Genomic DNA, 14,075 nt, shown 5'->3' on the forward strand with positions numbered 1-14,075 from the left:
ACTCGCGGCAGACAATCCACCGAGTCCCGTAAGAGTTCAAGCAAATCGTGTGCATCCGCACTGAAGAAGGGCATCAGCCAGTTAGCCTTAAAAGATATGAAGATGGCATCTGTTCTTTCGTACAGTGTGCCGGCGATAAATCCCTGCAGTTGCACTAACCTCTGTGCCCTCGGTGGCTCAGATGGATAGAGCGTCTGCCATGTAAGCTGGAGATCCCGGGTTCGAGTCCCAGTCGGGGTACACATTTTCAACTGTCCCCGTTGATGTATATCAACGCCCTTCTGCAGCTAATGGTATTGATTTAATTGTAATTTCGTTCTAGAGAGTTGCACGGTCACCAATGGTATCTGTTCTTTCGGATATGTACGAAAGAACAGATGCCATCTTCATATGTTCCAGCGTGTCCACATGCACCAACGACCGGGAACAGTTATGAACCGTGCTGGTGGAGGAATGAATATCATACTACAAGGACTCCTTACAAACCCTGGGCCAGAGCATGCGCAGCCGTCTGTTGTGATCACAAACCCTATAAAGGACCATGTTCCGCTTTTTGTAATGTCCAGAGGACTATGATAAATCGCAGTGAGTTCAGTGTATTTACTGTTTTTGCTTAAAATGGTATTTGTGTTCGCCCCATTGCGTATTACACTCAGTTACCCTCTGTACTGTGCTATAGTACACTGCGATGACAAAAGTCATGGGATGGCAATATGCACATATACAGAAGGCGGTAGTTTCGCGTACACAAAGTGTAAGAGGGCAATGCATTGGTGGAGCTGTCACTTGTACTCAGGTGACTCATGTGAAAAGGTTTCCGACTGATTATGGTCTCACGAAGGGAATTAACAGACGTTGAATGCAGAATTGTAGTTGGAGCTAGACGCATGGGATGTTTCATTCCGGAAATTGTTAGGGAATTCATTATTCCGGGATCCATAGGGTCAAGAATGTGCCATTAATACCAAGTTTCAGGCGCTATCTCTCAAGACAGATAACGCAGTGGCCGACGGCATCCACGAAACGACTGAGAGCGGCAACGTTTACGTAGAGTTGTCAGAGCTAACAAACGAACAGCACCCCGTGAAAAAGACGCAAAAATTAATTAGGACGTACGACGAACGCATCCGTCAGGACAGTACGGCGACATTTGGCATTAATGGGCTATGGCAGCAGACGACCGACGCGAGTGCCGATGCTACGACATCGCCTGCAGCGCCTCTCCTCGCCTCGTGACCATATCGATTGCACCCTAGACGACTGGGAAACCGTGACTTGGTCAGATGAGTCCCGATTTCAGTTGGTAAGAGCCGTTGGTAGCGTTCGTGTGTGGCGCAGACACCACTAAGCCAAGGACCCAAGTTGTCAACAAAGGATTGTGCAAGCAGGGGGTGGCTCCATAATGATGTGAGGTGTGCTTACATAAATGGAATGGGTCTTCTGCTCCAACATTACCGATGATTGAGTCGAAATGGTTATGTTCGGCTACTTGGAGAACGTTTGCAGCCATTCATGGACTTCTTGATCCCAAACAACATGGAGTTTTCGAGGATGACAATGCGTCGTGTCACCAGGCCATAGTTGTTCGCGATTGGTTTGAAGAACATTCTGGACAATTAGAGCGAACTGTTTGGCCACCCAGAACACCTGACATGAATCCTATCGAATATTTATGGGACATGATCGTTCACAAAATCATGCATCGGCAACACTTTCTCAAATTTGGACGCCTATTGAGGCAGCATGGCCCAGTGTCTCTGCAGGGGAGTTCCAACGACATGTTTAGTCCATTTCACGCCGAGTTGCTGCACTACGCCAGGTAAAACGGAGTCCGACACGATATTAGGAGGTATTCCACGACTTTTGTCGACTCAGTGTATTTCACTCTACCTGTGTTCCGGTTTTAACAAGCTACGTTAGTTGGTAGGGCACGTCATGCGGAAGTTATTTTCATTCTGAAGCTTTACACCCTAGTGTACATACGTCCTCTGCAAGCTACTCTGAAGTGCATGAGAGGGGATACTTAACATTTTGCCACTTTCCCGTTTCGGATGGAGCTAAAGAAGGATGGCTGCTTAAGTATCTCTGTACGCACTGTGATTAGTCAGTTTTATCTTCGCAGTCGCCACGGGACGGATAGACAGGGGCTTGCAGCAGATTTCAAGATTCTTCGCTTGATACTTCCTAAGTAAACTTTCGTGGAATAATTTGCGCTTATCTTCAAGCGTATGGCAATTCAGGTTTTTCAACATTTTCTTCGCCTTCTCCCGTGAGTCAATAAAGCTTGTAGTCATAGAATGAAGGCTTCCACGGCAGGAGTTGTCATCACTTACCATTTCCGGGCTGAGATGCCGTGGTCCATACATAAGACTCTCCCCTGACGTTTCGCCTTCGACTGCGGAAGGCATCCTCCGAGGACAATCGGCGAACTGCAACGAGAGCTATATCAGAGATCACAGCACAGCCGACGTCACGTGATTGACAGCGGCGCCCTCTAGATGGCTTATATATACGGTGCTCACTAGTGCTCTCGTTGCAGTTCGCCGATTGTCTTCGGAGGATGCCTACTGCAGTCGAAGGCGAAACGTCAGGGGAGAGTCTTATGTATGGACCACGGCATCTCAGCCCGGAAATGTTAATTGATGAAAACCTTGTAGTCATTCTTGCTGTCCTTCTGTGGGTATTTCTTCATCTTCTGCCAGACAGTACGTCATTACCTTGCACCATCTGCAAAATGTCTGAGGTTATTGTTATCTGCCATGTCATTAATACACAACTTGAACAGCAAGAGTCCCCATACACATGAAATCCAGTCACAATTTTTTTGTACTCCATATCATCGTATTTTTGTTAGTAAAAAAACCCTTCACATTTGCTCATCAGTGTACAGTTAACTAGAAAATGTGTCTCTTTACAAATTAATGATACTAGTCTCTTCCGGCTCTACTCCTTTTCGTGTCAAAGAAAACGATCGTTTCTGGAATATGTGGACTGTATTCGTACGATTTTTTGCTCCACAGGTGAACGAAAAAGAGGACCTGCATGAGAACTCCCCGATTGACCCATTAGTGAAGGGCTTCACTGTACGCATACACCCCACACACATGGATGCGTTGACTGCGACATGCAAGAAGGATCACGCTGTCACCATGATGAATCTCGGGGAATTCGAGACGTACTTATCCAGTCCAGTTTGTCGTCTAGATATCGTGCCCGATTCCATGTACTGGACCTACGTGATCATCCCTATGAAGAGGAACGCCACTTATCTAGGACTGATCAACTATTTGTAAGTAACTGCGTGTACCACAGCTAGTAGAGAGACACTGCTGAGGCACCTACTTTCAGTAATCTCGTACCTCGCTCTACCTTCCTTTGTTCCCATTCATGGCATTCTCTTCCCCAGTCGCAGCTAGACTTTCTAATCAAGCACGTGCCTTGCCATATTTAACGAATAAAGAGCTTCCAGTTGTATATGAACCTTTGTTTAGAGGAAAACAACCGGTTTCGTAATATCAGATCACATCTTCAGATTTACATCTGTACAAGGATCAAGGCAGTCAGTTGATATTATGATCCAAATACGAACACCTAATAATCTAAGCAATATGACAAACAATATGAAACACCCAGCGAATAATCTCCAAGAGATTGTAATTATGTCGAGTCTGAAGGTGTACCACCAACACACCATTAATACTCCCGTAGTGCGATTGCCTTGTAAGATCGTATTGTCATAATTTTTCGACTGTGTGGTTGTTATATACTCTTGAGTCTGGTCGGTTTTGTTTTACCTATTTTTTGTGAAATATCTTATAGTTTGTACGGTAGTGTTGCGTAACAGGGGCCACAATCATTCCCATGATATTTAGATGTGCGCTGAAGTGTTTGTAATTTTCCCCGTTTATATGTGTAGTGGCGCTAGTGCACTCTGCCGTGATATACGTACCGTACGTGAGTGGTAGTGGTAAGTTCCTATGGGACCAAACTGCTGAGGTCATCGGTCCCTAGGCTTACACACTACTTAATCTAACTTAAAGTAACTTACGCTAAGGACAACACACACACCCATGCCCGAGGGATGACTCGAACTTCCGACGGGGGGAGCCGCGCGAACCGTGACAAGGCTCCTGAGACCGCGTGGCTACCCCGCACGGCAATATACATGATTCGTTGACTAGCACTGTGGCCCTGCACGGCGAGGTGGTTGGAGGGACGCTGTCTGCCGCTTCCTGGTATGAAGGAGCTTTTATTATCCGTCGGCCTTTCAACGTTACTCACTAGACCTTTTTCATATTTTGTTCTTTTCATTGTAGGTTAACGTGGTTTTGCCATGTCAGTTTTTCAATGATAAATGTGATCTGTTACGCCTGCTTGTTGCGGGTAACGGCATTTCATTTTGGGAAGGTTGAGCTCCCCTCCTTCTCATGTTACAGACCTTATGTTTTACTGACTTGTAGGTATTTTTATGTTGGATGTCATATAGCTTAGATTATCAGGGTATGTGCCCATTTTCGGATCATAATATCGACTTGTTGTTTTGTATGTTGTTCAGTTGTACATCTGAGGATGTGATTTGATATCACGAAACCAGTCATGCAAATAAAGATTTATATACAGCTGGAATCGGATTATTCGTTAAAGGTGGATTACTTCAGCTGCAGTTGCGCACAACATAGAATTATTTGTACGTCCCTTGCCACCTGTTTAAGAACTAGCTGAAATATCCGGCATTGGCTAGGCTTCACCCAGAGTGAAGAAGCTGCATTTAGAGGAATGAGGGCAGTTTTTCCGATATCTGACGTAGGCAGTGATTTTTACTCTTATTTTGAACCATGCTCCAAAGTTCAAACAAAGCTTGCCGACATCTGGATAACTCTGTGACAATTAATATTCCATATTCAAAATACCGAATACCTCACTGCATACAAAACTTTGTTATCAAAATTAAAGGGCAAAGTTAAAATTTCCATATGTGTGAAATGTAAATATCGCAGTACATTATTTTTATAATTTACGTTACGAAAGTACTAAAAGTGTCAAAAACCCGCTTACTTTTACAACACTGTTAAACTTAGTGCCTTTTGCGATCAAAGGGAAATATAACTAGATTTTGTGAAATGACCATCCAATCTGAACGACTTTTTCGCCGTTCTCAAAATATTTGTCAAAAACTGACAGAGAGCACTTTTGTTAAACTGTTTCCGAACCAAAGACACCTTTTGACTCTTAGAAAGACGAAATTGTGCACTTGCAATGGGAGTGTTAGGCATAATTTATTTACTTGTTTCATCTGGCAAAATCAGAATGTTCAAGAACTTCAAAACCTCTCTCACATCAATCAGGCATCCTTATCAAGTTACGAGGTGGCGCAGTGGTTAGCATACTGGACTCGCATTCGGGAGGACGACGGTTCAATCCCTCGTCCGGCCATCCTGATTTAGGTTTTCCGTGATTTCCCTAAATCGTTCCAGGCAAATGATGGGATGGTTCCTTTGATAGGGCATGGCCGACTTCCTTCCCTGTCCTTTCCTAATCCAATGAGACCGATGACCTAGCTGTTTGGTCTCTTCCCTCATACAACCCAACCCAACTCTTATCAAGTTAACATTGCAAAAATGTGTAATACTCCCATAATTATGCCATGTCGTAACTAGAGTCAAGTTTAAATCAGAAAGCAGGGTAGTCAGTGAAGTACAGCACATAACTCTAAAAGTAGATTAGTACAAGTAACGCCATACAGCCACAACATAACTGAATTTCTGGACAGGGAGACCGAGCACGGTAGCACGGTGGTTACCACACTGGATTCTTTTTCGGAAGGTCGACTTTCACACCCGCGTTCGGTCAGCCTGCTTTAGGTTTTCCCTGATGGCCCTAAATCGGTTAAAGCAAATGCTAGGATCGTTCCTTCGAAAGGGCACGGCTGCTTTCTTTCTCCATCCTATCCTGATCCGAGCTTGTGCTCCGTCTCTAATGACCTCGTTGCCGGCGGGACGTTAAGCACTAATCTCCTCCTCCCTCCTCTTCCTGGACAGTATGCTGCTATTTGTACAAACACTGAATATTCCAGAACACACAAACAGTAATAACAGTAACAACAGTAATAACAACAATTACACGCGTACAGCTGCAAGTCTCCCACGTATGGCAGTGGAAAAATCAAATACCAGCGGCGGACCAAAACTAGCTAAGGGGAGGAGAAACACCGACATACCAATCAAAATAGTGTGTTAGTAAAAGAAGTCTCGGAAAAAGACACTACCTGGGAGTCACCGGGATACCTCCAGATCTGCAATTGAGGGTGACAGCGTACGAGTCGGTAGTGGTGGTGAGGACGCCACACGGCCTCCCATCAGTTCACCTGAACCAGCTGCCATCACACCAGAAGAGTACCCAGCTTCTCTAGCTCACATTCAGTCACGAGCTACAAGTATTTTGGTTGCATCAGTCAGTTACAACTTTGAAGGAAATGTCACCAGCATTACGTCGTATCCTAAGAAGAGAAAAGCACACATGCAAGGTATTAACTCTAGCAGTCGATCCTGCCAGAAAATGTGGACAATAATTCTGAAAGTACGCACTTATGACCTTCTGGAAGCACAGCTATCAAATCAGTGGTCACCGAACTTCATTACTCAAGACCCAATATCGACAATTTGGCGTGACACCTCGGGCTGCATATGTACCGATGTTATTATTAACCTACATACACTATGTGATAAAACTATCCGGACACTTGGTTGAAAATGACTTACAAGAGCCTGGCGCTCTCTATCGGTAATGCTGGAACTCAGTATGGTGTTGGCCCACCCTTAGCCTTGATGACAGCTTCCACTCTCGCAGGCATACTTTCAGTCAGGTGCTGGAAGGTTCCTTTGGGAATGGCAGTCTATTCTTCACGGAGTGCAACGCTGAGACGATGTCGATCAGTGAGGCCTGGCACAAAGTTGGCGTCAAAACCATCCCAAAGATTCTATAGGATTCAGGTCAGGACTCTGTGCAGGCCGGGGATGTTATTGGTTCAAATGGTTCAAATGGCTCTGAGCACTATGGGACTCAACTGCTGAGGTCATTAGTCCCCTAGAACTTAGAACTAGTTAAACCTAACTAACCTAAGGACATCACACACATCCATGCCCGAGGCAGGATTCGAACCTGCGACGGTAGCGGTCTCGCGGTTCCAGACTGCAGCGCCAGAACCGCGCGGCCACTTCGGCCGGCTGGATGTTATTGTCGTGTAACCACTCCACCCCAGGCCCTGCATTATGAACAGGTGCTCGATCGTGTTGAAAGCTGCAGTCACCATCCCCGAATTGCTCTTCAACAGTGGGAAGCAATAAGGTGCTTAAAACATCAATGTAGGCCTGTGCTGTGACAGTGCCACGCGAAACAACAAGGGGTGCAAGCCCCCTCCATGAAAAACACGACCACAACATAACACAACCACCTCCGAATTTTACTGTTGGCACTACACACGCTGGCAGATGACGTTCATGGGGCATTCGCCATACCCACACCCTGCCATCGCATCACCACATTGCGTACCATGGTTCATCACTCCACACAACATTTTTGCACTGTTCAATCGTCCAATGTTTACGAATCTTACACCAAGCGAGACGTCATTTGGCATTTACCGGCGTGACGTGTGGCTTATGAGCAGCCGCTCGACCACGAAATACAAGTTTTCTCACCTCCCGCATAACTGTCATAGTACTTGCAGTGGATCCTGATGCAGTTTGTAATTCCTGTGTGATGGTCTGGACAGATGTCTGCCTATTACACATTACGACCGTCTTCAACTGTCAGCGGTCTCTGTCAGTCAACAGACGAGATCAGCCTGTACGCTTTTGGGGTGTCATGTGTCCCTTCACGTTTCCACTTCACTATCACATCAGAAACAGTGGATCTAGGGATGTTTAGGAGTGTGGAAATATCACGTACAGACGGATGACACAAGTGACACCCAACCACCTGACCACGTTCCAAGTCTGTGAGTTCCGTGGAGTGCCCCATTCTGCTCTTTCACGATGTCTAATGACTACTGAGGTCACTGATATGGAGTATCTGGCAGTAAGTGGTAGCACAATGCACCTAATATGAAAAACGAATTTTTTGGGGGTGTCTGGATACTTTTAATCACATAGTGTAAATTAGTATGTTGTGGGCCTCAACAGACTAGCTATTGTAAAAGCGCTATGAGTTGGCGCTGGACTCCAGGTGCACGTCATGATAGTTAAAAGTCGGTACCATTCGGGACACGTCGTCGACTGTTCTCTGTTTCGGATTTCTGCCAACCTCAGTGACCTCTAACATTGTGAGACAGTTATGGCCTGACAAAGTGTTGTCGTATTATCCGAGCGACTGGATGATTAGTTGATTAATAACAGTAATTGTACTTAATTGTATAATGCTTTTAAACATGAGACACTATCACCACTGAAACTTTCTGGCAGATTAAAACTGTGTGCATGGACCGAGACTCGAACTCGGGACGTTTCCCTTTCGCGGGCAAGTACTCCACCAACTGAGCTATCCAAGCACGACTCACGCCCCATCCTCACAGCTTTACTTCTGCAAGTACCTCGTCTCCTACCTTCCAAACTTTACAGAAGCTTTCCTGCGAGTGGAAATCTAATTCTGGAAACATTCCCCAGGCTGTGGCTAAGCCATGTCTCCGCAATATCCTTTCTTTCAGGAGTGCTAGTTCTGCAAGGTTCGCAGAAGAGCTTCTGTAAAGTTTCGAAGGTAGGAGACGAGGTACTGGCAGAAGTAAAGCTGTGAGGACGGGGCGTGAGTCGTGCTTGGGTAGCTCAGTTGGTAGAGCACTTGCCCGCAAAAGGCAAAGGTCCCGAGTTCGAGTCTCGGTCTGTGCATACGGTTTTAATGGGCCAGGAAGTTTCATATCAGCGCACACTCCGCTGCAGAGTGGAAATCTCATACTATCACCACTGTTTACTAAATGTCTTGGTTTTGATTTTTCTTCTTTTCTTCACTCACTGCACTATATTACGACAGCTGTATTTAATTTCATACACCGCATTTGAAGATGACCATCTCCAACACGCATTCACGAATCTGTTTTTATACTTGAAATCAGTGCTGTAATAGCTGATCGCTACAAGGCATACACTAGTCAGTGAATTGTCAGTAGTGGCAGACAAACAATAAAACATTGTCACATCCTCTAATCTCGCAGTGTCCGCGATACTTACCTTTCTGCCACTAAGGTAAGTGGCCAGCTTTAGTTAGCTCTTGGTCGAATTTACCATCGTCAATTCAAATTAAACACATCTTAAAATGTTACTGTCCCTGTATTTTTGTTTGTTGCTGAGCACTCTGATGAAGCTCTTAACGATCGTTGACGTTTCTGGATTCAGCAGTTAGTTGGTAGAAGTGTATTATTACGAAAAATAGCTGTGAACCGCGGGTCGTACACGTACTTGATTGGGGCTGCAGTTTGAGGACCACTGTATTAAACTTCTGACCCACTAGTTGTCACTCGCTCTGGAAGTATGAATATGAAAATACGCCAACAAAAACGGTAACACACACTCTACATACCACTACAAGGCAGCTTAAATGTGCGAGCAGGTTCAGCCAAATAATCGTCCTCGAATATCACATTCCAGGACGTTGCGCACTGTTCTCAGCTCAGCTTGCTTCATGATTACAGCTGCTACAAGTCACGTTCTCACTTAGTTTCCCAGCAGCGTGAGCAAATTGGCTGTTACCTAAGTATGGCTCCACAAGCCATTGGCGCTGGTAGTCAAAGTCTGCTTCACCAACCTGTTAAAGATGGAGGACTTTGCAGAACACTGAATCAGAATGCCCAAGACTTCTTTTCACAGAATCTGCAGTCAGAATTGATCTCACTCTGTATCGAAATCAGAATTTATCTACCTTTCTCAGTATGGCTTGCTACCTGAGCTCAGAGCGGTGTGCTCTTCCCAACCCCCTTGACCAATCGTGGCACAGACACGACAGGCATCTCCCAATCAAAAGAACAAACAATAATTGTTAACTTCCACCACTGTAACCAACTCAGAAGAGCTAACCTATTGTGCTCTCGCCCAATGCACGTGCACGCCAAAACTCCCTCCTCCAACTTCTCACGCAAATGCTAAGTGCCTCCACTACAAGAACACAAGTTTTCTAGCATCCCTTCTGCTGTCTGGGCGCTGGGGAAGCCTCAATTTTACTACCCGAAGGGCCTCTCTGCATTGTGCCACTCTGTTTCTAAAGAAAAGGTGCTGACTGGCTAATTTGCAGAACAGGGACTAGGGCTGGGCTACCCCCCCCCCCCCCCCCCCCCCCTCCCACCTCTACTATTTTGAGGCCCAAGTAGGCACCACTGCACCGCAGCAGGTGGCCAGCTAGATGTGTTTCTGTGTTTAAATACGCAAGTATATGGTATGGTGCATTATCCATCACAAACACTGTCGGAACACTAAACTGGAGCAACACATTTTTAAACCACTGTAGAGGCTGTGGGTGGTCCATATCCTCATGATAGTACTGTTTTTTTTTTTTTTTATTGAAAAACTAAAAGTACTTCAGACACAAAGCCATTTGAAGATCCTGCATGGGCCACAATTAATCAGGATTCTCTTCCTGTTGGCTGACGACCGCTGCTATTCGGAGTATCATCTGTGCAGCATTCCTCAACTGATTCTCCAGCGTTGACCTAGGTTTTGTCTAACCATATGACTGAATGTATGCACTTTCCTATAATTCTGTGTAAGAAAATGGTACAAGCTACAATGACATGAGCTATTTCAAGTGACAGTTTTCATCCATCTAAGTTTTTAAAACGGAAGCCCATACTTTTTAATATCATCTTAAGTGACATTTTCCCCACTGAGAAAAGTTCATTTTCTTCTAAAGAAATTACAGCTTCGCTCTTGTGGGGTATTCTTTCCTTTTATAATATCCACATATGTGCCGGCAAATTGCACTGGGCTGGAAAGAATTAATATCTGTAACAGGACATGGCTGGTTTTTTTCCTTTCCCGGAGTACTCAAAAACACACTGTTTCTCCCACAGGGGCTTTCTTCCACACAGTTTACTTTACTGTCTTGTAAGTCTTGAAGTAGCACGCCTTTCCTTATAACTGTTATTTCACTGAGTCCTAGAATTTTCGAGGTACACTCTAATAAAACTTTATCAGCATGAATCGATGCATGCCCATGCACAGAAACAAATTCTTTTTCTTGCTTGTAAAACTCACATGTCCTCGGTAGCAATTCCAAAGCCTGACTATTTAATGGCACTCCACAGTACAATGGATTGTCGTTTGTTGAACATAATTTTGGTGACATTGTTTAACAAATAAAAACTGTAGTCGAGGTTGTAACACAACACAACAGCAGACGTTTGCGCACTAACATACAATGTTTACACAGAAGCCAGCAATGTGGTAGCGTCAATGCTGGAACCGGCTTTTGTTCGGTGCTGTTATTCGTTCAGAAGACGTGGCACCTCACATTCCTCACTTGTTTGTTAGTTATATTAACAACTCTACGGCACTTGGGGAGTGACCTTGAAATGACATGTTTCAGTGGCCCAGGTATAGTCTTCAGAATACTGATCAGCTGCAGCTATCAGACACTCAAGATCCAAGGATGTATGCAGCAGATGGAAATACATAATAGTTACTAAGGAATAGATTTTACCTTATTGTAAATGCAAATAGCACAATTACAATCAAACAATGGAAAATCCAGGATGGAACGCAACAATATTATGATAAGGAAAGTTGCTACTGACAATATAGTGGTGATGCTGAGTCGCAGATAGGCTCAACAAAAAGACTGTCACAACCAAAGCTTTCAGCCATGAAGGCCTTTGTCAACAACAATAGACGACACACAGACACACACACACACACACACACACACACACACACACACACACACACAGTGTGGTTTCAGTTGCTTGGGACTAAAGACGCGTGTGTGTGTGTGTGTGTGTGTGTGTGTGTGTGTGTGTGTGTGTGTCATCTACTGTTGATGAAGGTCTTAATGGTAGAAAGCTTTATCTGTGACAGTCTTTTTGTTGTTACTATCTGTCACTCAGCATCTCTGCTATATGCTGAATAGCCCAATTACGCTATTTTATGTATATGCATTAGCCAATTTCTCATTGGGGCTCCCACCACCTAGGATAGGATTCTAAAGCAGATCTACCCACGTTAGGCTCAGGGTACCATCAACAGCTCGATCCACCAGCATTAGGGCCAGATGTAGATCCATCCACTTTACACCTGCAGTAGTGTCCAGAGATGAATCCATCAGCATTAGGTCCAGGGCCTCTTGCAAGAAAGTGAGGCATGCACACACAAAGTAGTGCAAATGGGCTATGTGTGTTTGTATTATAATAAAGTCAGATACATATATATAAGGGTGACAGTTTCAAAGGACACACAATACCCTTCTGTGGTCCACTGCAAATCTTGATTGGATGTCTTAACATGAAGGATATGGTTGAAAGACTTGTTACTTTATGTAATCACTCCACTTACATTTTGACAGTAGTAACATTAAAGCTTGATATAATCTGTACCGCTATGGGATTCATTGTGCAAGTTTACTTCATTTTATCAGCTTCTCCAGTCACCAAGTCAGAATCATTACAGCACAATGTATATGTCATCCAAAAATAGCTGGGATATTAAATTGTTACATTCTCCATATATCATGGGTAAAGTTAGAGTTCAGTGCTCATTACATTGTGGGTCAACTGGAAAAGTTCTTTCATGATGCTATTGATTTGTGGAAAAACCTCTTGAAACCTGGTACCCAAAAATTTAAAAAAATATCCCTTCAGGCTAAATGACAACGGGAGAATGAAAATCAAATATTACCACATTCTAACACATGACTTGCAAGCAAAAGTAGATAATGGGAGGATATGGTAAGTGATGTAAACAAATTCAAACAGACATTCTTAGAGCTGCAGTTAAGCAAACTAGAAGAGAAAATCAGCACATACAAGGGTTATGAGCACCTATGTGGTACATTTACCACCAGAACTTCCTAGGATTTTCTGTCAAGTCGGTACATAGAATTTTACTTTCGAATTCACTGAACGCTTCACGCATAGCCCTCCTTACGCTAACTTTGACATCGTTTAGCTTCTGTTTGTCTGAGAGGTTTTGGCTGCGTTTAAACTTGGAGTGGAGCTCTCTTTGCTTTCGCAGTAGTTTCCTAACTTTGTTGTTGTACCACGGTGGGTTTTTCCCGTCCCTCACAGTTTTACTCGGCACGTACCTGTCTAAAACGCATTTTACGTTTGCCTTGAACTTTTTCCATAAACACTCAACATTGTCAGTGTCGGAACAGAAATTTTCGTTTTGATCTGTTAGGTAGTCTGAAATCTGCCTTCTATTACTCTTGCTAAACAGATAAACCTTCCTCCCTTTTTTTATATTCCTATTAACTTCCATATTCAGGGATGCTGCAACGGCCTCATGATCACTGATTCCCTGTTCTGTACATACAGAGTCGAAAAGTTCGGGTCTGTTTGTTATCAGTAGGTCCAAGATGTTATCTCCACGAGTCGGTTCTCTGTTTAATTGCTCGAGGTAATTTTCGGATAGTGCACCCAGTATAATGTCACTCGATGCTCTGTCCCTACCACCCGTCCTAAACATCTGGGTGTCCCAGTCTATATCTGGTAAATTGAAATCTCCACCTAAGACTATAACATGCTGAGAAAATTTGTGTGAAATGTATTCCAAATTTTCTCTCAGTTGTTCTGCCACTAATGCTGCTGAGTCGGGAGGTCGGTAAAAGGAGCCAATTATTAACCTAGTTCGGTTGTTGAGTGTAACCTCCACCCATAATAATTCACAGGAACTATCCACTTCTACTTCACTACAGGATAAACTACTACTAACAGCGACGAACACTCCACCACCGGTTGCATGCTATCTATCCTTTCTAAACACCGTCTGTACCTTTGTAAACATTTCGGCAGAATTTATCTCTGGCTTAAGCCAGCTTTCTGTGCCTATAACGATTTCAGCTTCGGTGCTTTCTATCAGCGCTTGAAGTTCTGGTACTTTACC

At 44.2% G+C, this 14,075-nt stretch overlaps 1 non-coding gene across 1 annotated transcript; it reads left to right on the top strand.

Moving 5' to 3' along the window:
- The first annotated feature begins 8,805 nt into the window (after window positions 1-8,805).
- Window positions 8,806-8,879, top strand: Trnal-caa. The gene has a single exon. It is a non-coding gene; the product is annotated as a tRNA-Leu (tRNA).
- Window positions 8,880-14,075: the final 5,196 nt, after the last annotated feature.

The sequence above is a fragment of the Schistocerca americana genome, chromosome 2, assembly GCF_021461395.2.
Source record: "Schistocerca americana isolate TAMUIC-IGC-003095 chromosome 2, iqSchAmer2.1, whole genome shotgun sequence".
Taxonomy (NCBI): domain Eukaryota; kingdom Metazoa; phylum Arthropoda; class Insecta; order Orthoptera; family Acrididae; genus Schistocerca; species Schistocerca americana.